Genomic DNA, 25207 nt, shown 5'->3' with positions numbered 1-25207 from the left:
AATCACCGGAGACAAGTCTGTATAATCCCCATTCCACTGTCTGAGCATGCACAGTTGTAATGGTCTTAGATGAATTTGTGCAAAAGGAACTATGTCCATTGTTGCAACCATCAATCCTATTACTTCCATGCACTGCGCTATGGAAGGACGAGGAACAGAATGAAGTACTTGACAAGAGCTTAGAAGTTTTGATTTTCTGACCTCTGTCAGAAAAATCCTCATTTCTAAGGAATCTATTATTGTTCCCAAGAAGGGAACTCTTGTTGACGGGGACAGAGAACTTTTTTCTTTGTTCACCTTCCATCCGTGAGATCTGAGAAAGGCTAGGACGATGTCCGTATGAGCCTTTGCTTTTGACAGGGACGACGCTTGAATTAGGATGTCGTCCAAGTAAGGTACTACTGCAATGCCCCTTGGTCTTAGAACCGCTAGAAGGGACCCTAGTACCTTTGTGAAAATCCTTGGAGCAGTGGCTAATCCGAATGGAAGTGCCACAAACTGGTAATGCTTGTCCAGAAAAGCGAACCTTAGGAACTGATGATGTTCCTTGTGGATAGGAATATGTAGGTACGCATCCTTTAAATCCACGGTAGTCATAAATTGACTTTCCTGGATGGTGGGTAGGATCGTTCGAATAGTTTCCATTTTGAACGATGGTACCCTGAGAAATTTGTTTAGGATCTTCAGATCCAAAATTGGTCTGAATGTTCCCTCTTTTTTGGGAACTATGAACAGATTGGAATAAAATCCCATTCCTTGTTCTCTTATTGGAACTGGATGTATCACTCCCATCTTTAACAGGTCTTCTACACAATGTAAGAATGCCTGTCTCTTTATTTGGTTTGAGGATAAGTGAGACCTGTGGAACCTTCCCCTTGGGGGTAGTTCCTTGAATTCCAGGAGATAACCTTGAGAAACTATTTCTAGCGCCCAAAGATCCTGAACATCTCTTGCCCAAGCCTGAGCAAAGAGAGAGAGTCTGCCCCCCACTAGATCCGGTCCCGGATCGGGGGCTATCCCTTCATGCTGTTTTGGTAGCAGTGGTAGGCTTCTTGGCCTGCTTACCCTTGTTCCAGCCTTGCATTGGTTTCCAGGCTGGTTTGGGTTGTGAAGTATTACCCTCTTGCTTAGAGGATGCAGAATTAGAGGCTGGTCCATTTCTGCGAAAGGGACGAAAATTAGGCTTATTTTTAGCCTTAAAAGACCTATCCTGTGGGAGGGCGTGGCCCTTTCCCCCAGTGATGTCTGAAATAATCTCTTTCAAATCTGGTCCAAATAATGTTTTACCTTTGAAAGGAATGTTAAGCAATTTTGTCTTGGATGACACATCCGCTGACCAAGACTTTAGCCAAAGCGCTCTGCGCGCCACGATAGCAAACCCTGAATTTTTCGCCGCTAATCTAGCTAATTGCAAAGCGGCATCTAAAACAAAAGAGTTAGCCAATTTAAGTGCTTGAACTCTGTCCATAACCTCCTCATACGAAGATTCTTTACTGAGCGACTTTTCTAGTTCCTCGAACCAGAAACACGCTGCCGTAGTGACAGGAACAATGCATGAAATTGGTTGTAGAAGGTAACCTTGCTGTACAAAAATCTTTTTAAGCAAACCCTCTAATTTCTTATCCATAGGATCTTTGAAAGCACAACTATCTTCGATAGGAATAGTAGTGCGTTTGTTTAGAGTAGAAACCGCCCCCTCAACCTTGGGGACTGTCTGCCATAAGTCCTTTCTGGGGTTGACCATAGGAAATAATTTCTTAAATATAGGAGGGGGAACAAAAAGGTATGCCGGGCTTCTCCCACTCCTTATTCACTATGTCCGCCACCCGCTTGGGTATAGGAAAAGCGTCGGGGGGCACCGGAACCTCTATGAACTTGTCCATCTTACATAATTTCTCTGGAATGACCAAATTGTCACAATCATCCAGAGTAGATAACACCTCCTTAAGCAGTGCGCGGAGATGTTCTAATTTAAATTTAAATGTCACAACATCAGGTTCAGCTTGCTGAGAAATTTTTCCTGAATCTGAGATTTCTCCATCAGACAAAACCTCCCTCATGGCCCCTTGAGATTGGTGTGAGGGTATGTCAGAACAGTTATCAGCGCCCTCTTGCTCTTCAGTGTTTAAAACAGAGCAATCACGCTTTCTCTGATAAGTAGGCATTTTGGATAAAAGATTTGCTATGGAGTTATCCATTACAGCCGTTAATTGTTGCATGGTAATAAGTATTGGCGCACTAGATTACTAGGGGCCTCCTGTGTGGGCAAAACTGGTGTAGACACAGTAGGGGATGATGTAGTATCATGTTTACTCCCCTCATTTGAGGAATCATCTTGGGCAATATCATTATCTGTGGCATTACTGTCCTTACTTTGTTTGGACACTATGGCACAATTATCACATAAATTTAAATGGGGAGACACATTGGCTTTCATACATATAGAACATAGCTTATCTGATGGTACAGACATGTTAAACAGGCTTAAACTTGTCAACAAAGCACAAAAAACGTTTTAAAATAAAACCGTTACTGTCTCTTTAAATTTCAAACTGAAAACACTTTATTACTGAATATGTGAAAAAGTATGAAGGAATTGTTCAAAAATTACCAACATTTCACCACAGTGTCTTAAAGCATTAAAAGTATTGCACACCAAATTTCAGAGCTTTAACCCTTAAAATAACGGAACCGGAGCAGTTTTTCAATTTAACCCCTATACAGTCCCAGCTATATGCTTTGCTGAGACCCAACCAAGCCCAGAGGGGAATACGATACCAAATGACGCCTTCTAGAAGCTTTTTTAGTGATTCTTAGATCCTCACACATGCATCTGCATGCCTTGCTCTCCAAAAAACATAAATTATGTAAGAACTTACCTGATAAATTCATTTCTTTCATATTAGCAATAGTCCATGAGCTAGTGACGTATGGGATATACATTCCTACCAGGAGGGGCAAAGTTTCCCAAACCTCAAAATGCCTATAAATACACCCCTCACCACACCCACAATTCAGTTTAACGAATAGCCAAGAAGTGGGGTGATAAAAAAGTGCGAAAGCATATAAAAACATAATTTATGTAAGAACTTACCTGATAAATTCATTTCTTTCATATTAACAAGAGTCCATGAGCTAGTGACGTATGGGATATACATTCCTACCAGGAGGGGCAAAGTTTCCCAAACCTTAAAATGCCTATAAATACACCCCTCACCACACCCACAAATCAGTTTAACGAATAGCCAAGAAGTGGGGTGATAAGAAAAAGTGCGAAGCATATAAAATAAGGAATTGGAATAATTGTGCTTTATACAAAAAAAAAAAAAAACCATAACCACCACAAAAAAGGGTGGGCCTCATGGACTCTTGTTAATATGAAAGAAATGAATTTATCAGGTAAGTTCTTACATAAATTATGTTTTCTTTCATGTAATTAACAAGAGTCCATGAGCTAGTGACGTATGGGATAATGACTACCCAAGATGTGGATCTTTCCACACAAGAGTCACTAGAGAGGGAGGGATAAAATAAAGACAGCCAATTCCTGCTGAAAATAATCCACACCCAAAATAAAGTTTAACAAAAAACATAAGCAGAAGATTCAAACTGAAACCGCTGCCTGAAGAACTTTTCTACCAAAAACTGCTTCAGAAGAAGAAAATACATCAAAATGGTAGAATTTAGTAAAAGTATGCAAAGAAGACCAAGTTGCTGCTTTGCAGATCTGGTCAACCGAAGCTTCATTCCTAAACGCCCAGGAAGTAGATACTGACCTAGTAGAATGAGCTGTAATTCTTTGAGGCGGAGTTTTACCCGACTCAACATAGGCAAGATGAATTAAAGATTTCAACCAAGATGCCAAAGAAATGGCAGAAGCTTTCTGGCCTTTCCTAGAACCAGAAAAGATAACAAATAGACTAGAAGTCTTACGGAAAGATTTCGTAGCTTCAACATAATATTTCAAAGCTCTAACAACATCCAAAGAATGCAATGATTTCTCCTTAGAATTCTTAGGATTAGGACATAATGAAGGAACCACAATTTCTCTACTAATGTTGTTGGAATTCACAACTTTAGGTAAAAATTCAAAAGAAGTTCGCAACACCGCCTTATCCTGATGAAAAATCAGAAAAGGAGACTCACACGAAAGAGCAGATAATTCAGAAACTCTTCTAGCAGAAGAGATGGCCAAAAGGAACAAAACTTTCCAAGAAAGTAATTTAATGTCCAATGAATGCATAGGTTCAAACGGAGGAGCTTGAAGAGCTCCCAGAACCAAATTCAAACTCCAAGGAGGAGAAATTGACTTAATGACAGGTTTTATACGAACCAAAGCTTGTACAAAACAATGAATATCAGGAAGAATAGCAATCTTTCTGTGAAAAAGAACAGAAAGAGCAGAGATTTGTCCTTTCAAAGAACTTGCGGACAAACCCTTATCCAAACCATCCTGAAGAAATTGTAAAATTCTCGGTATTCTAAAAGAATGCCAAGAAAAATGATGAGAAAGACACCATGAAATATAAGTCTTCCAGACTCTATAATATATCTCTCGAGATACAGATTTACGAGCCTGTAACATAGTATTAATCACGGAGTCAGAGAAACCTCTATGACCAAGAATCAAGCGTTCAATCTCCATACCTTTAAATTTAAGGATTTCAGATCCGGATGGAAAAAAGGACCTTGTGACAGAAGGTCTGGTCTTAACGGAAGAGTCCATGGCTGGCAAGATGCCATCCGGACAAGATCCGCATACCAAAACCTGTGAGGCCATGCCGGAGCTATTAGCAGAACAAACGAGCATTCCCTCAGAATCTTGGAGATTACTCTTGGAAGAAGAACTAGAGGCGGAAAGATATAGGCAGGATGATACTTCCAAGGAAGTGATAATGCATCCACTGCCTCCGCCTGAGGATCCCGGGATCTGGACAGATACCTGGGAAGTTTCTTGTTTAGATGAGAGGCCATCAGATCTATCTCTGGGAGCCCCCACAATTGAACAATCTGAAGAAATACCTCTGGGTGAAGAGACCATTCGCCCGGATGCAACGTTTGGCGACTGAGATAATCCGCTTCCCAATTGTCTACACCTGGGATATGAACCGCAGAGATTAGACAGGAGCTGGATTCCGCCCAAACCAAAATTCGAGATACTTCTTTCATAGCCAGAGGACTGTGAGTCCCTCCTTGATGATTGATGTATGCCACAGTTGTGACATTGTCTGTCTGAAAACAAATGAACGATTCTCTCTTCAGAAGAGGCCAAAACTGAAGAGCTCTGAAAATTGCACGGAGTTCCAAAATATTGATCGGTAATCTCACCTCCTGAGATTCCCAAACTCCTTGTGCCGTCAGAGATCCCCACACAGCTCCCCAACCTGTGAGACTTGCATCTGTTGAAATTACAGTCCAGGTCGGAAGCACAAAAGAAGCCCCCTGAATTAAACGATGGTGATTTGTCCACCACGTTAGAGAGTGTCGAACAATCGGTTTTAAAGATATTAATTGAGATATCTTCGTGTAATCCCTGCACCATTGGTTCAGCATACAGAGCTGAAGAGGTCGCATGTGAAAACGAGCAAAGGGGATCGCGTCCGATGCAGCAGTCATAAGACCTAGAATTTCCATGCATAAGGCTACCGAAGGGAATGATTGTGACTGAAGGTTTCGACAAGCTGTAATCAATTTTAGACGTCTCTTGTCTGTTAAAGACAGAGTCATGGACACTGAATCTATCTGGAAACCCAGAAAGGTTACCCTTGTTTGAGGAATCAAAGAACTTTTTGGTAAATTGATCCTCCAACCATGATCTTGAAGAAACAACACAAGTCGATTCGTATGAGACTCTGCTAAATGTAAAGACGGAGCAAGTACCAAGATATCGTCCAAATAAGGAAATACCACAATACCCTGTTCTCTGATTACAGACAGAAGGGCACCGAGAATCTTTGTGAAAATTCTTGGAGCTGTAGCAAGGCCAAACGGTAGAGCCACAAATTGGTAATGCTTGTCTAGAAAAGAGAATCTCAGGAACTGATAATGATCTGGATGAATCGGAATATGCAGATATGCATCCTGTAAATCTATTGTGGACATATAATTCCCTTGCTGAACAAAAGGCAATATAGTCCTTACAGTTACCATCTTGAACGTTGGTATCCTTACATAACGATTCAATAATTTTAGATCCAGAACTGGTCTGAAGGAATTCTCCTTCTTTGGTACAATGAAGAGATTTGAATAAAACCCCATCCCCTGTTCCGGAACTGGAACTGGCATAATTACTCCAGCCAACTCTAGATCTGAAACACAATTCAGAAATGCTTGAGCTTTCACTGGATTTACTGGGACATGGGAAAGAAAAAATCTCTTTGCAGGAGGTCTCAACTTGAAACCAATTCTGTACCCTTCTGAAACAATGTTCTGAATCCAAAGATTGTGAACAGATTTGATCCAAATTTCTTTGAAAAAACGTAACCTGCCCCCTACCAGCTGAACTGGAATGAGGGCCGTACCTTCATGTGAACTTAGAAGCAGGCTTTGCCTTTCTAGCAGGCTTGGATTTATTCCAGACTGGAGATGGTTTCCAAACTGAAACTGCTCCTGAGGACGAAGGATCAGGCTTTTGTTCTTTGTTGAAACGAAAGGAACGAAAACGATTGTTAGCCCTGTTTTTACCTTTAGATTTTTTATCCTGTGGTAAAAAAGTTCCTTTCCCACCAGTAACAGTTGAAATAATAGAATCCAACTGAGAACCAAATAATTTGTTTCCCTGGAAAGAAATGGAAAGTAGAGTTGATTTAGAAGCCATATCAGCATTCCAAGTCTTAAGCCATAAAGCTCTTCTGGCTAAGATAGCCAGAGACATAAATCTAACATCAACTCTAATAATATCAAAAATGGCATCACAGATGAAATTATTAGCATGCTGGAGAAGAATAATAATATCATGAGAATCACGATTTGTTACTTGTTGCGCTAGAGTTTCCAACCAAAAAGTTGAAGCTGCAGCAACATCAGCCAATGATATAGCAGGTCTAAGAAGATTACCTGAACATAGATAAGCTTTTCTTAGAAAAGATTCAATTTTTCTATCTAAAGGATCCTTAAACGAGGTACCATCTGACGTAGGAATGGTAGTACGTTTAGCAAGGGTAGAAATAGCCCCATCAACTTTAGGGATTTTGTCCCAAAATTCTAACCTGTCAGGCGGAACAGGATATAATTGCTTAAAACGTTTAGAAGGAGTAAATGAATTACCCAATTTATCCCATTCCTTAGCAATTACTGCAGAAATAGCATTAGGAACAGGAAAGACTTCTGGAATAACCGCAGGAGCTTTAAAAACCTTATCCAAACGTATAGAATTAGTATCAAGAGGACTAGAATCCTCTATTTCTAAAGCAATTAGTACTTCTTTAAGTAAAGAGCGAATAAATTCCATCTTAAATAAATATGAAGATTTATCAGCATCAATCTCTGAGACAGAATCCTCTGAACTAGAAGAGTCCAAAGAATCAGAATGATGGTGTTCATTTAAAAATTCATCTGTAGAGAGAGAAGATTTAAAAGACTTTTTACGTTTACTAGAAGGAGAAATAACAGACAAAGCCTTCTTTATGGATTCAGAAACAAAATCTCTTATGTTATCAGGAACATTCTGCACCTTAGATGTTGAGGGAACTGCAACAGGCAATGGTACATCACTAAAGGAAATATTATCTGCTTTAACAAGTTTGTCATGACAATTAATACAAACAACAGCTGGAGAAATAGCTACCAAAAGTTTACAGCAGATACACTTAGCTTTGGTAGATCCAGCAGGCAGTGGTTTTCCTGTAGTATCTTCTGGCTCAGATGCAACGTGAGACATCTTGCAATATGTAAGAGAAAAAACAACATATAAAGCAAAATAAATCAAATTCCTTATAAGACAGTTTCAGGAATGGGAAAAAAATGCCAAACATCAAGCTTCTAGCAACCAGAAGCAAATGAAAATGAGACTGAAATAATGTGGAGACAAAAGCGACGCCCATATTTTTTGGCGCCAAATAAGACGCCCACATTATTTGGCGCCTAAATGCTTTTGGCGCCAAAAATGACGCCACATCCGGAACGCCGACATTTTTGGCGCAAAATAACGTCAAAAAAATGACGCAACTTCCGGCGACACGTATGACGCCGGAAACGGAAATGAATTTTTGCGCCAAAAAAATCCGCGCCAAAAATGACGCAATAAAATGAAGCATTTTCAGCCCCCGCGAGCCTAACAGCCCACAGGGAAAAAAGTCAAATTTTTGAGGTAAGACAAAATATGATAATTTAAAGCATAATCCCAAATATGAAACTGACTGTCTGGAAATAAGGAAAGTTGAACATTCTGAGTCAAGGCAAATAAATGTTTGAATACATATATTTAGAACTTTATAAATAAAGTGCCCAACCATAGCTTAGAGTGTCACAGAAAATAAGACTTACTTACCCCAGGACACTCATCTACATGTTTGTAGAAAGCCAAACCAGTACTGAAACGAGAATCAGTAGAGGAAATGGTAAATATAAGAGTATATCGTCGATCTGAAAAGGGAGGTAAGAGATGAATCTCTACGACCGATAACAGAGAACCTTATGAAATAGACCCCGTAGAAGGAGATCACTGCATTCAATAGGCAATACTCTCCTCACATCCCTCTGACATTCACTGCACGCTGAGAGGAAAACCGGGCTCCAACTTGCTGCGGAGCGCATATCAACGTAGAATCTAGCACAAACTTACTTCACCACCTCCCTTGGAGGCAAAGTTTGTAAAACTGATTTGTGGGTGTGGTGAGGGGTGTATTTATAGGCATTTTAAGGTTTGGGAAACTTTGCCCCTCCTGGTAGGAATGTATATCCCATACGTCACTAGCTCATGGACTCTTGTTAATTACATGAAAGAAATAAGGAATTGGAATAATTGTGCTTTATACAAAAATCATAACCACCACCAAAAAGGGTGGGCCTCATGGACTCTTGCTAATATGAAAGAAATGAATTTATCAGGTAAGTTCTTACGTAAATTATGTTTTCTTTCATGTAATTAGCAAGAGTCCATGAGCTAGTGACGTATGGGATAATGATTACCCAAGATGTGGATCTTTCCACGCAAGAGTCACTAGAGAGGGAGGGATAAAATAAAGACAGCCAATTCCTGCTGACAATAATCCACACCCAAAATGAAAAACATAAGCAGAAGATTCAAACTGAAACCGCTGCCTGAAGTACTTTTCTACCAAAAACTGCTTCAGAAGAAGAAAATACATCAAAATGGTAGAATTTAGTAAAAGTATGCAAAGAGGACCAAGTTGCTGCTTTAGGAATGAAGCTTCGATTGATCAGATTTGCAAACGCCCAGGAAGTAGAAACTGACCTAGTAGAATGAGCTGTAATCCTTTGAGGCGGAGTTTTACCCGACTCAACATAGGCAAGATGAATTAAAGATTTCAACCAAGATGCCAAAGAAATGGCAGAAGCTTTCTGGCCTTTTCTAGAACCGGAAAAGATAACAAATAAACTAGAAGTCTTTCGGAAAGACTTAGTAGCTTCAACATATTTCAAAGCTCTAACAACATCCAAAGAATGTAACGATTTCTCCTTAGAATTCTTAGGATTAGGACATAATGAAGGAACCACAATTTCTCTACTAATGTTGTTGGAATTCACAACTTTAGGTAAAAATTTAAAAGAAGTTCGCAACACTGCCTTATCCTGATGAAAAATCAGAAAAGGAGACTCACAAGAAAGAGCAGATAATTCAGAAACTCTTCTGGCAGAAGAGATTGCCAAAAGGAACAAAACTTTCCAAGAAAGTAATTTAATGTCCAATGAATGCATAGGTTCAAACGGAGGAGCTTGAAGAGCCCCTAGAACCAAATTCAAACTCCAAGGAGGAGAAATTGACTTAATGACAGGTTTTATACGAACCAAAGCTTGTACAAAACAATGAATATCAGGAAGATTAGCAATCTTTCTGTGAAAAAAAACAGAAAGAGCAGAGATTTGTCCTTTCAAGGAACTTGCGGACAAACCTTTATCTAAACCATCCTGAAGAAACTGTAAAATTCTTGGAATTCTAAAAGAATGCCAAGAAAAATGATGAGAAAGACACCAAGAAATATAAGTCTTCCAGACTCTATAATATATCTCTCTGGATACAGATTTACGAGCCTGTAACATAGTATTAATCACTGAGTCAGAGAAACCTCTTTGACTAAGAATCAAGCGTTCAATCTCCATACCTTTAAATTTAAGGATTTGAGATCCTGATGGAAAAAAGGACCTTGCGACAGAAGGTCTGGTCGTAGCGGAAGAGTCCACGGATGGCAAGAGGCCATCCGGACAAGATCCGCATACCAAAACCTGTGAGGCCATGCCGGAGCTACCAGCAGAACAAACGAGCATTCCTTCAGAATCTTGGAGATTACTCTTGGAAGAAGAACTAGAGGCGGAAAGATATAGGCAGGATGATACTTCCAAGGAAGTGACAATGCATCCACTGCTTCCGCTTGAGGATCCCTGGATCTGGACAGATACCTGGGAAGTTTCTTGTTTAGATGAGAGGCCATCAGATCTATTTCTGGAAGTCCCCACATTTGAACAATCTGAAGAAATACCTCTGGGTGAAGAGACCATTCGCCCGGATGTAACGTTTGGCGACTGAGATAATCCGCTTCCCAATTGTCTATACCTGGGATATGAACCGCAGAGATTAGACAGGAGCTGGATTCTGCCCAAACCAGAATTCGAGATACTTCTTTCATAGCCAGAGGACTGTGAGTCCCTCCTTGATGATTGATGTATGCCACAGTTGTGACATTGTCTGTCTGAAAACAAATGAACGATTCTCTCTTCAGAAGAGGCCAAGACTGAAGAGCTCTGAAAATTGCACGGAGTTCCAAAATATTGATCGGTAATCTCACCTCCTGAGATTCCCAAACTCCTTGTGCCGTCAGAGATCCCCACACAGCTCCCCAACCTGTGAGACTTGCATCTGTTGAAATTACAGTCCAGGTCGGAAGCACAAAAGAAGCCCCCTGAATTAAACGATGGTGATCTGTCCACCACGTTAGAGAGTGTCGTACAATCGGTTTTAAAGATATTAATTGAGATATCTTTGTGTAATCCCTGCACCATTGATTCAGCATACAGAGCTGAAGAGGTCGCATGTGAAAACGAGCAAAGGGGATCGCGTCCGATGCAGCAGTCATAAGACCTAGAATTTCCATGCATAAGGCTACCGAAGGGAATGATTGTGACTGAAGGTTTCGACAAGCTGAAATCAATTTTAGACGTCTCTTGTCTGTCAAAGACAGAGTCATGGACACTGAATCTATCTGGAAACCCAGAAAAGTTACCCTTGACTGAGGAATCAATGAACTTTTTGGTAAATTGATCCTCCAACCATGATCTTGAAGAAACAACACAAGTCGATTCGTATGTGATTCTGCTAAATGTAAAGACTGAGCAAGTACCAAGATATCGTCCAAATAAGGAAATACCACAATACCATGTTCTCTGATTACAGACAGAAGGGCACCGAGAACTTTTGTAAAAATTCTTGGAGCTGTAGCTAGGCCAAAACGGCAGAGCCACAAACTGGTAATGCTTGTCCAGAAAAGAGAATCTCAGGAACTGATAATGATCTGGATGAATCGGAATATGCAGATAAGCATCCTGTAAATCTATTGTGGACATATAATGCTCTTGCTGAACAAAAGGCAAGATAGTCCTTACAGTTACCATTTTGAACGTTGGTATCCTTACATAACGATTCAATATTTTTAGATCCAGAACTGGTCTGAAGGAATTCTCCTTCTTTGGTACAATGAAGAGATTTGAATAAAACCCCATCCCCTGTTCCAGAACTGGAACTGGCATAATTACTCCAGCCAACTCTAGATCTGAAACACAATTCAGAAATGCTTGAGCTTTCACTGGATTTACTGGGACACGGGAAAGAAAAAGTCTCTTTGCAGGAGGTCTCATCTTGAAACCAATTCTGTACCCTTCTGAAACAATGTTCTGAATCCAAAGATTGTGAACAGAATTGAACCAAATTTCTTTGAAAAAAACGTAACCTGCCCCTAACCAGCTGAGCTGGAATGAGGGCCGCACCTTCATGTGGACTTAGAAGCAGGCTTTGCCTTTCTAGAAGGCTTGGATTTATTCCAGACTGGAGATGGTTTCCAAACTGAAACTGCTCCTGAGGATGAAGGATCAGGCTTTTGTTCTTTATTGAAACGAAAGGAACGAAAACGATTATTAGCCCTGTTTTTACCCTTAGATTTTTTCTCCTGTGGTAAAAAAGTTCCTTTCCCACCAGTAACAGTTGAGATAATGGAATCCAACTGAGAACCAAATAATTTGTTACCCTGGAAAGAAATGGAAAGTAGAGTTGATTTAGAAGCCATATCAGCATTCCAAGTTTTAAGCCATAAAGCTCTTCTAGCTAAAATAGCTAGAGACATAAACCTGACATCAACTCTGATAATATCAAAAAATGGCATCACAGATAAAATTATTAGCATGCTGAAGAAGAATAATAATATTATGAGAATCATTATCTGTTACTTGTTGCGCTAAAGTCTCCAACCAAAAAGTTGAAGCTGCAGCAACATCAGCCAAAGATATAGCAGGTCTAAGAAGATTACCTGAACACAGATAAGCTTTTCTTAGAAAGGATTCAATTTTCCTATCTAAAGGATCTTTAAACGAAGTACCATCTGACGTAGGAATAGTAGTACGTTTAGCAAGGGTAGAAATAGCCCCATCAACTTTAGGGATTTTGTCCCAAAATTCTAATCTGTCAGACGGCACAGGATATAATTGCTTAAAACGTTTAGAAGGAGTAAATGAATTACCCAATTTATCCCATTCTCTGGAAATTACTGCAGAAATAGCATTAGGAACAGGAAAAACTTCTGGAATAACCACAGGAGATTTAAACACCTTATCTAAACGTTTAGAATCAGTATCAAGAGGACCAGAATCCTCTATTTCTAAAGCAATTAGTACTTCTTTAAGTAAAGAACGAATAAATTCCATTTTAAATAAATATGAAGATTTATCAGCATCAATCTCTGAGACAGAATCCTCTGAACCAGAAGAGTCATCAGAATCAGAATGATGTTCATTTAAAAATTCATCTGTAGAGAGAGAAGTTTTAAAAGATTTTTTATGTTTACTAGAAGGAGAAATAACAGACATAGCCTTCTTGATGGATTCAGAAACAAAATCTCTTATGTTATCAGGAACATTCTGCACCTTAGATGTTGAGGGAACTGCAACAGGCAATGGTACATTACTAAAGGAAATATCTGCTTTAACAAGTTTGTCATGACAATTAATACAAACAGCCGGAGGAATAGCTACCAAAAGTTTACAGCAGATACACTTAGCTTTGGTAGTTCCAGCACTAGACAGCGATTTTCCTGAAGTATCTTCTGACTCAGATGCAACGTGAGACATCTTGCAATATGTAAGAGAAAAAACATATAAAGCAAAATTGATCAAATTCCTTAAATGACAGTTTCAGGAATGGGAAAAAATGCCAATAAACAAGCTTCTAGTAACCAGAAGCAAAGAAAAAATCAGACTGAAATAATGTGGAGACAAAAGCGACGCCCATATTTTTTGGCGCCAAATAATGACGCCACATCCGGAACGCCGACATTTTTGGCGCAAAAGAACGTCAAAAAATGACGCAACTTCCGGCGACACGTATGACGCCGGAAACAAAAGATTTTTTGCGCCAAAAAAGTCCGCGCCAAGAATGACGCAATAAAATGAAGCATTTTCAGCCCCCACGAGCCTAAAAGCCCACAGGGAAAAAAAGTCAAATTTTTAAGGTAAGAAAAAATGATTGATTCAAACGCATTATCCCAAATATGAAACTGACTGTCTGAAAATAAGGAATGTTGAACATTCTGAGTCAAGGCAAATAAATGTTTGAATACATATATTTAGAACTTTATAAATAAAGTGCCCAACCATAGCTTAGAGTGTCACAGAAAATAAGATTTACTTACCCCAGGACACTCATCTACACGTTTGTAGAAAGCCAAACCAGTACTGAAATGAAAATCAGCAGAGGTAATGGTATATAAATAAGAATATATCGTCGATCTGAAAAGGGAGGTAAGAGATGAATCTCTACGACCGATAACAGAGAACCTATGAAATAGACCCCGTAGAAGGAGATCACTGCATTCAAATAGGCAATACTCTCCTCACATCCCTCTGACATTCACTGCACGCTGAGAGGAAAACCGGGCTCCAACTTGCTGCGGAGCGCATATCAACGTAAAATCTAGCACAAACTTACTTCACCACCTCCATAGGAGGCAAAGTTTGTAAAACTGAATTGTGGGTGTGGTGAGGGGTGTATTTATAGGCATTTTGAGGTTTGGGAAACTTTGCCCCTCCTGGTAGGAATGTATATCCCATACGTCACTAGCTCATGGACTCTTGCTAATTACATGAAAGAAACAACTGCGCAGTAAAGGCGCGAAAATGAGGCTCAGTCTATAACTAGAAAGGCCCCCAGACTAAAAAAGGTGTCCAACACAGTGCCTGCCGTTTTTTAAACGGTCCCCAAGATTATAATGCCAATTATTAGCTAGAATCTGCATAATATGCCCCAATAAAGCAATCGTTTTAGCCCATAAAAATGTCTACCAGTTTTTAAGCCCTTTTTTAAGCCCTTTATTCTTTTATGTTTGACTAAGAAAATGGCTTACCGGTCCCCATGAGGGGAAATGACAGCCTTCCAGCATTACATGGTCTTGTTAGAAATATGGCTAGTCATACCTTAAGCAGAAAAGTCTGCTAACCGTTTCCCCCAACTGAAGTTACTTCATCTCAACAGTCCTGTGTGGAAACAGCAATCGATTTTAGTTACTGTCTGCTAAAATCATCTTCCTCTTACAAACAGAAATCTTCATCCTTTTCTGTTTCAGAGTAAATAGTACATACCAGCACTATTTTAAAATAACAAACACTTGATAGAAGAATAAAAACTACATTTAAACACCAAAAAACTCTTAACCATCTCCGTGGAGATGTTGCCTGTGCAACGGCAAAGAGAATGACTGGGGTGGGCGGAGCCTAGGAGGGATCATGTGACCAGCTTTGCTGGGACTCTTTGCCATTTCCTGTTGGGGAAGAGAATATCCCCACAAGTAAGGATGACGCCGTGGACCGGACACACCAATGTTGGAGAAAATAATAATATATGTACTTCATGGATCCATGAGCAAAAGATAAAAGCTATAACAAATTGATAATAATGAACAATGGTACAAATAATCAGACAATAAAATCAATACGATAAAAACAATGTTGGGGAATAAATAAATCCGATTGATTAAAAACAATAATGGCAGTCCTAAATAGTCAATGGTAGATGTAGAAAAAGAAAAGGTCCATAAAAAATCCAAAAAGTGAAAGTAATAAAAACGGGTGTTGGTGCAATCCTGTAATAGATGGATAAAGTGCAAATCCAATTGAAAATTTGATGTAATCCGATTCTAAAAGAAATTTAAATCCAAATAAGTGACGAAAGTCGTGAAAAAAATATAATAAATGGCAATCAAAAATGACGAAGTTAGTGGCAATCAAAAAAGTGTGTGGTATTCAAAAAAGTGATAGTAAATCTGCAATCTTCAAACACAGTGCCAACAAATACTGGAAAAGTGATCCAAAATGAAAATAAATAAAAAGAAGCAGACGATCCACCTATGGAAAGAAACAAAACAAATATAGTGTAGAATGTCCTAAAAAAATGGCAATAATGGAATAAGGCTTACCAGTGCTGGTCTACGCGTTTCGGCCCGTGCTAGGCCTTTCTCAAGGCGACATATATTGTGTTATTTTTATATTTATTGTTCTTTACCTACTGTATTCATGCATGTTTTTAATTGATTTTTGTGAAGAATTATTAAATTAGTTTTAGCTACTCTGGTTTCTTACACCTTAGCCTCCTTAGGGTAGGCGCCTGGGATCCCACACTTTCTCACTCTGTTTATTCTGGGTAAAAGCTAGGAGTCACCCGCCCCCAGGCTTTAAGGTTCTCATCTGGCGCTTAGGCCAACCCACAGATCTTCCATATGCAATACTTATATGTGCCCCAAATAAAGGAAAACAACATTAAGATTTCTCAAGGTGCCAGACTTAAGGAATTAGAAGTTTACATAAAACCAGATATTTCAACTTTGTCAGCTTCATAAATCCTTCTACAGTAAATGCAGTGTCCCCCAAAAAAATGCCCATTTGCTAATACTGTATATCTTAATAAAGAGATAGATTGAGTCCCAAGAAGGAAAATCCAGAGGGTTTAAACCTTAGGGTGCTGGTACCTTCTAACCTAGAAGGGAAAGCACTTCCCTGTGGATCCAGCTGCCAGGCAGGGAATAGTTTAAGGTGTGACAGATTTCTCCACTTCTGACAGGGACCTGTAGAAAAAGAAAAACAGAGTAACCAACCCTGGTTTTCTATAAAGGGGTAGCATTGTTGTTAGAAGTTAAGCAAAGAACACCTCGCCGCCTTCTAAATGCTAAAAGCCACCATTAGTCTTACTAAAGAGATTGACATGGACACAGCATAGCCCAAATCCTTGCTTGCAGGGAAAAGTACCCATTAAAGGATTACATAGCTTCAGACACCATCTTCACATGTCCTCCCGGTGATAGAGGCAAAGAATGACTGGGGATTATGGGTAAGGGAAGTGACACTTATCAGCTCTGCTGGGGTGCTCTTTGCCTCCTCCTGCTAGCCAGGAGGTGAATATCCCACTAGTAATTGGAATTAAATCATGGACACTCCATACCATTGGAAAGAAATCAGAAACTTTAGCAGAGCACCTTTATTTGCCTACCTCCATGAACGAGGCAAATAATTACCGAGATTGTAGGGGATAGTGGGAGGGATATTTCAATTATTTTTTTGTGGTGTCTTTGCCTCCACCTGGTGGTCACGTTAAGTATTTTCCATAGGTTATGAATGGAATTTGTGGACTCACTGCTATTAGAATGAAATAAAGAATAGGAGGAGTTTATTGTAACTGCTCATTATCTGATATACATGGGGAGAAGTCTGTTCTGTCCATACTCTGTCATGAGGGCTATTATTAGAGACTATTAGCCAGAGAGAACCAAGATACATACGTATTTAAGGAAGGGCAAATAGCTTTACAAAAGTGCTGAACTAAGGATTTGTATAAGTTAGCCAACAAAATATTTTTTTTTAGAGGCAAATGTTTTCCTAATTCATATAGATTGCAAAGAAACCAGTCAGAGCAGGAGAGAGAAAGGTCCCTTAGGAATAATTTCCTGTATCAGGTTCAGTGGATATAAAAAAAAAAAAAAAAAAGTCTACACACCCCTGTTAAAATGTCAGGTTTCTGTGATGTAAAAAAAAAAATGAGACAAAGAGAAATATCAGAACTTTTTCCACCGTTAATGTGACCTATAAACTGTACAACTCAATTAAAAAACAAACTGAAATTTTAGGTGGAGAGAACAAAAACAAAAAAAAAAACTACAAAAAAAACCCCTAGAAAATAATAATGTGGTTGCATAAGTGCGTCCCTTATAACTGGGGATGTAGCTGTGTTCAGAATTAAGCAATCACATTCAAAATCATGTTAAATAGGAGTCAGAATACACCTGCCATCATTTAAAGTGCCTCTGATTAACCCCAAATAAAGTTAAGCTGTTCTAGTTGGTCTTTCCTGAAATTTTCTTAGTTGCATTCCACAGCAAAAGCCATGGTCCACAGAGAGCTTCTAAAACATCGAAGGGATCTCATTGTTAAAAGGTATCAGTAAGGAGAAGGGTACAAAATAATTTCCAAGGCATTAGATATACCATGGAACACAGTGAAGACAGTCATCAAGTGGAGAAAATATAGCACAGCAGTGACATTACCAAGAACTGGAAGTCCCTCCAAAATTGAAGACGAGAAGAAAACTGGTCTGGGAGGCTACCAAGAGGCCTACAGCAACATTAAAGGAGCTGCAGGAATATCTGGCAAGTACTGGCGGTGTGGTACATGTGACAACAATCTCCCGTATTCTTCATATGTCTGGGCTATGGGGTAGAGTGGCAAGACGAAAGTGTTTTCTTATGAAGAAAAACATCCAAGCCAGGCTACATTTTGCAAAAATACACCTGAAGTCTCCCAAAAGCATGTGGAAAAGGTGTTCTGGTCTGATGAAACCAAGGTTGAACTTTTGGCCATAATGCCAAAAGATATGTTTGGTGCAAAAACAACACTGCACATCACCAAAAGAACACCATACCCACATTGAAGCATGGTGGTGGCATCATGCTTTGGGGCTGTTTATCTTCAGTGGAACTGGGGCCTTAGTTAAGCTAGAGGGAATTATGAACAGTTCCAAATACCGGTCAATATTGGCTCAAAACCTTCAGGCTTCTGCTAGAAAGCTGAACATGAAGAGGAACTTCATCTTTCAGCATGACAACGACCCAAAGCATACATCCAAATCAACAAAGGAATGGCTTCACCAGAAGAGGATTAAAGTTTTGGAATGGCCCAGCCCTGAATCCAATTAAAAATCTGTTGAAGCACCTTTTGATTTTATTACAACACTCACCACACAAAGTATTAGTTTAAGTGTGTGCACACTTATGCAACCATATTTTATTTTTATATTTTTTCTTCCCTCTACCTAAAAGATTTCAGTTTGTTTTTCAATTGAGTTTTACAGTTTATAGGTCACATTAAAAAGGTGGAAAAAGTTCTAAAATTATCTTGGTCTCATTTTTTCCATAAAAAAACCCAGACATTTTAACAGGGGTGTGTAGACTTTTTATATCCACTGTATGTACAAGACATACATATTCCAGGGTCCCTGTGAAAAGGCCAGATGACCCATTATACATAAATGAAAGTGTGCAGAGGACAGATGCAGCATGAAGAATGAATGCTCAGTTCATATCAAGATCATATACTTTTAGGAAAGGCATGTAGATTTTGCATCATATAACCCTTATAGTTCAGAAGACAAAAAGGGGTCGGTCAACAGTTGGTAGGCACATACATCTAAAAGATGACACAAATCATACAACTTCTCCAAGCAGAAACTTGTAAGAATTAGGATACCGGAGAAACAAACAACAAAACACTGGAGGGGAACAGTAGTGGTAGGGATTTAAATTGTGTTCCTTTCTCAAACTGGTGTCTTCCTATTAAGCCAGTTATGAATATTCTGCTTCTTGTGCAGAGAGCAAAGTATATTTAAATATAGACTTAAAAGGGACAGTGTACTCCAGAATTTATATAGTTTAAAAAGATAAACCCTTTATTACCTATTCCCCAGTTTTGCATAACCAACACTTTTATTTTAATATACTTTAACCGTTAATGACCATGTTTCTAAGCCTCTGCCCCTTTATCTCAGTTCTTTTGCCAGACATGCATTTTAGTCAATCAGTGCCGACTGCTAAATAACAAAAAAACTCCACAGAAGTGCGCACAATTTTATCTATATGGCACACGTGAACTAGCGCTGTCTCAGCTGCGAAAAACAGTCAAAATGCAGAGAGATAAGAGGCGGCCTTCAAGAGCTCAGAAATTAGCATGAGACTATCTAGGTTTAGCTTTCAACAAACAATACCAAAAGAACAAAGCAAATTTGATGGTAAAAGTTAATTGGAAAGTTGTATAAAATTGCATGCCCGAATTGAAACATGAAAGTTCAGTTTTGACAAGACTACCCTTAATGGAAAAAAAGGACAATCACACACACTTATTAACAGTGCTAAAATGTTTAGCAAACAAAAATCAGTTAATTAGAAAAAAAGATTTAAACCAAAATTTATGCTTACCTGATAAATTTCTCTCTTTTGCTATGTACCGAGTCCACAGATTCATCCTAACTTGTGGGATATTGTCCTTCCTGACAGGAAGTAGCAAAGAGCGCCACAGCAGAGCTGTCTATATAGCTCCCCCCTTAACTCCACCCCCCAGTCATTCGACCAAAGGCCAAGGAAGAAAAGGAGAAACTATAAGGTGCAGTGGTGACTGAAGTTTACATATAAAAAAAAAAAAAAAAAAAAAAAAATACTGTCTTGAATAGACAGGGCGGGCCGTGGACTCGGTATATCGCAAAAGAAAGAAATTTATCAGGTAAGCATAAATTTTGTTTTCTTTTGCATGATGTACCGAGTCCACGGATTCATCCTAACTTGTGGGATACCAATACCAAAGCTTTAGGACACGGATGAAGGGAGGGACAAGACAGGAACCTAAACGGAAGGCACCACTGCTTGCAAAACCTCTCTCCCAAATATAGCCTCCGAAGAAGCAAAAGTATCAAATTTATAAAAGTTTTGAAAAGGTATGAAGCGACGACCAAGTCGCAGCCTTACAAATCTGTTCAACAGAAGCATCATTTTTAAAAGCTCATGTGGAAGCTACCGCTCTAGTAGAATGAGCTGTAATCCTTTCAGGAGGCTGCTGTCCAGCAGTCTCATAAGCCAAACTGACTATGCTTTTCAGCCAAAAGGAAAGAAGTCGCCGTAGCCTTTTGACCCCTACGCTTTCAACAAACAAAGAAGATGTTTGACGAAAATCTTTGGTTGCCTGCAAATAAAATTTCAAAGCACGAACCACGTCCAAGTTGTGCAACAGATGTTCCTTCTTACAAGAAGGATTAGGACACAGAGAAGGAACAACAATTTCTTGATTGATATTCCTGTTAGTAACAACCTTAGGTAGGCTTGGTACGCAAAACCACCTTATCAGCATGGAACACAAGATAAGGAGAGTCACATTGTAATGCAGATAGTTCAGAAACTCTTCGAGCTGAAGAGATAGCAACTAGAAACAGAACTTTCCAAGATAGAAGCTTAATATCTATGGAATGCATGGGTTCAAACTGAACCCCCTGAAGAACTCTAAGAACTAAATTTAGACTCCATGGTAGAGCAATAGGTTTAAACACAGGCTTAATTCTAACTAAAGCCTGACAAAAAGCCCGAACGTCTGGAACATCTGCCAGACGCTTGTGCAACAAAATAGACAGAGCAGATATCTGTCCCTTTAGGGAACTAGCTGATAATCCTTTCTCCAATCCCTCTTGGAGAAAAGACAAAATCCTAGGAATCCTGATTTTACTCCAGGAGAAGCCTTAGGATTTGCACCAAAAAAGATTTATGCCATATCTTATGATAAATTTTCCTGGTAACAGGCTTTCGAGCCTGAATCAAGGTATTAATGACTGACTCAGAGAAACCCCACTTTGATAGAATCAAGTGTTCAATCTCCAAGCAGTCAGAGAAATTAGATTTGGATGCTTGAATCAGAAGGTCCTGTCTCAATGGCAGAGACCATGGTGGAAGGGATGACATGTCCACCAGGTCTGAATACCAAGTCCTGCGTGGCCACGCAGGCGCTATTAAAATCACTGATGCTCTCTCCTGTTTGATTCTGGCAATCAGACGTGGAAGGAGAGGGAAAGGTGGAAACACATAAGCCAGGTTGAACGACCAGTGTACTGCTAGAGCATCTATCAGTACAGCCTGAGGATCCCTTGACCTGGAGCTGTAACGAGGAAGTTTGGCGTTCTGACGAGATGCCATCAGATCCAACTCTGGCGTGCCCCATAGCCGAACCAGTTGAGCAAACACCTCCAGATGGAGTTCCCACTCCCTCTTTCATTGCTAAGAAACTCCTTTGTTCCGCCCTGATGATTGATATAAGCCACAGTCGTGATGTTGTCAGACTGAAACCTGATGAATATGGCAGAAGCCAGCTGAGGCCATGCCTGGAGAGCATTGAATATCACTCTTAATTCCAGAATATTTATCGGTAGGAGAGCCTCCTCCCGAGTCCACAAACCCTGAGCTTTCAGGGAATTCCAGACTGCACCCCAGCCCAGAAGACTGGCGTCTGTCGTCACTATAACCCATTCTGGCCTGCGGAAACACATTCCCTGGGACAGATGATCCTGTGACAACCACCAAAGAAGAGAGAGTCTCTGGTCTCTTGATCCAGATTTATCTGAGGAGATAAATCCACATAATCCCCATTCCACTGATTGAGCATGCATAGTTGCAGTGGTCTGAGATGCAAGCGAGCAAACGGAACTATGTCCATTGCCGCTACCATTAGTCCGATTACCTCCATACACTGAGCCACTGACGGCCGAGGAATAGAATGAAGAGCTCGGCAGGTGGACAAAATCTTTGATTTCCTGACCTCCGTCAGAAATATTTTCATGTCCACCGAGTCTATCAGAGTCCCTAGAAATGAAACTCTTGTGAGGGGGGAAAAGAACTCTATTTTTTAAGTTCACTTTCCAACCTGAGACCTTAGAAAGGCCAACACTAAGTGAGACTTGGCTAGTTGGAAAGACGCTTGAATTAGAATGTTGTCTAGATAAGGCACCACTGCTATGCCCCGTGGCCTTAGAACCGCAAGAAGGGACCCTATCACCTTCGTGAAGATTTGCGGCGCCGTGGCCAACCCGAAAGGAAGAGTCACAAACTGATAATGCTTGTCCAGAAAGGCGAACCTGAGGAACTGGTGATGATCTTTGTGGATAGGAATGTGCAGATACGCATCCTTTAAGTCCACGGTGGTCATATATTGACCCTCCTGGATCAATGATAAGATAGTCTGAAAGGTCTCCATCTTGAAAGATGGAACTCTTAGGAATTGGTTTAGGATCTTGATATCCAGAATTGGTCTGAAGGTTCCCTCCTTTTTGGGAACTATAAACAGATTGGAGTAGAACCCCTGCCCCTGTTCTGCTTTTGGAACTGGGCAGATCACTCCCATGGTAAAAAGGTCTTCTACACAGCGTAAGAACGCCTCTTTTTGTCGGGTTTACAGACAATTGAGAAAGATGGAACCTCCCCCTTGGAGGGGAATCCTTAAAATCTAGAAGGTATCCCTGGGTTACAATTTCTACTGCCCAGGAATCCTGAAAGTCTCTTGCCCAGGCCTGAGCAAAGAGAGAGTCTGCCCCCTACTAGATCTGGTCCCGGATCGGGGGCTACCCCTTCATGCTGACTTAGTGGCAGCAGCAGGCTTTTTGGCCTGTTTACCCTTGTTCCAAGCCTGATTAGGTCTCCAGGTTGGCTTGGATTGAGTAAAGTTCCCCTCTTGCTTTGCAGCAGGGGAAGAGGTAGAGGGGCCACTCTTGAAGTTTCGAAAGGAACGAAAATTTTGTTTGGTCTTGGTCTTATTTGATTTATCCTGAGGGAGGGTATGACCCTTCCCTCCAGTAATGTCTGAAATGATCTTTCAATGCAGGCCCGAATAGGGTCTTACCTTTGAAAGGGATGGACAAAAGTTTAGATTTAGATGACACATCAGCTGACCAGGACTTAAGCCATAACGCTCTAAAATGGCAAAACCTGAATTCTTAGCCGCTAATTTAGCAAGATGAAAAGCGGCGTCAGTAATAAAATTAGCCAACTTAAGAGCCTTAATTCTGTCCAAAATATCATCTAGTGGGGTCTCCATCTGAAGAGCCTCTTCTAGAGCCTCAAACCAAAAGGCAGCTGCAGTGGTTACAGGAACAATGCATGCTATAAGTTGAAAAATAAAACCTTGATGAACAAAAATTTAGGAGACCCTCTAATTTTTTTTATCCATAGGATCAATGAAAGCACAACTGTCTTCAATAGGTATAGTTGTACGCTTAGCCAGGGTAGAAATAGCTACCTCCACCTTAGGGACCGTCTCCCATGAGTCCTTTATTGTGTCAGAAATGGGAAACATTTTCTTAAAAACAGGAGGGGGAGAGAACGAAATACCTGGTTTATCCCACTCCTTAGTAACAATGTCCGAAATCCTCTTATGGACCGGAAACACATCAGTGTAAACAGGATCCTCTAAATATTTGTCCATTTTACACAATTTCTCTGGAACTACAATAGGGTCACAATCATCCAGAGTAGCTAAAACCTCCCTGAGTAATAAGCGGAGGTGCTCTAGCTTAAATTTAAATGCCATCATATCTGAATCTGTCTGAGAGAACATCTTTCCTGAATCAGAAATCTCTCCCTCAGACAGCAAATCCCTCATCCCTACTTCAGAACATTGTGAGGGAATATCGGATACGGCTACTAAAGCGTCAGAAGGCTCAGCATTTGTTCTTAACCCAGAGCTACTGCGCTTCCCTTGCAACCCAGGCAGCTTAGATAAAACCTCTGAGGGTAGTATTCATAACTGAAGCCATAGGTGAAAGAATTAAACGCATTAGAAATACTTGGCGTCGCTTGTGCGGGTGTTACTGGTTGTGACACTTGGGGAGAACTAGGTGGCAAAACCTGATTTCCTTCCGTCTGAGAATCATCTAATGCCAAACTTTTATAAGTCAAAATATGCCGTTTGCAATTTATAGCCATATCAGTACAAGTGGGACACATTCTAAGAGGGGGTTCCACAATGGCTTCTAAACAAATTAAAACATGTCTGACACTGAGGAAACTCATTGTTCAACAGACTAGTAATAAAGCAAACAAGCTTGGAAAACTAATGAAAAAAAAACCCCACAATTTGCAAAAACGGTACTATGCCTTTAAGAGAAAAAAAGGCATACACAAACAGGTTAAAATTGCTTCACTTTTTCTGACATTTTAACAGTGTACCCACTAAGCTTTAGAAGGATTGCACCAAAAGTTAATAAGCAATAAACCCCAAAATGAAAAAAACGGATTGAAATATTTCTAAAACCTGTTAAAAAACCCCTAAAGCACCTTGCCACAGCTCTGCTGTGGCCCTACCTGCCCGTAGGAAGCGATAATATAGGGTTTAAAGCTTCAATTAGTCCCTCAGAAGACTCTCAGGACCTCAGGATAAGTTGCTTGCTGCTTGTAAATGTAGGCCCCGCCCACCTCAATCGATATTGCTAGGGCCTACAAAAACTAACAAACCCTGCCTGAAAGCCATGTGGGTTATAAAAAACCCCAAAGAACCCTCAAGCAAATGTCCCATAAAACAGTGGAGTGGTGCTCTCTTTGCTACTTTCTGTCAGGAAGGACAATATCCCACAAGTTAGGATGAATCCGTGGACTCGGTACATCATGCAAAAGAAAAGTTTTAAAATTGCATGCTCTATCAGAATTATGACAATTTGCAGCTTCAAATCTAGATTTCTATAATTGTTTGGTAAAGACAGAGTAACAGA

The sequence above is a fragment of the Bombina bombina genome, chromosome 2 (genome assembly GCF_027579735.1).
Source record: "Bombina bombina isolate aBomBom1 chromosome 2, aBomBom1.pri, whole genome shotgun sequence".
NCBI classification, from domain to species: domain Eukaryota; kingdom Metazoa; phylum Chordata; class Amphibia; order Anura; family Bombinatoridae; genus Bombina; species Bombina bombina.
The sequence above is the reverse complement of the archived record's forward strand: the minus strand, read 5'-3'. Positions refer to the sequence as shown.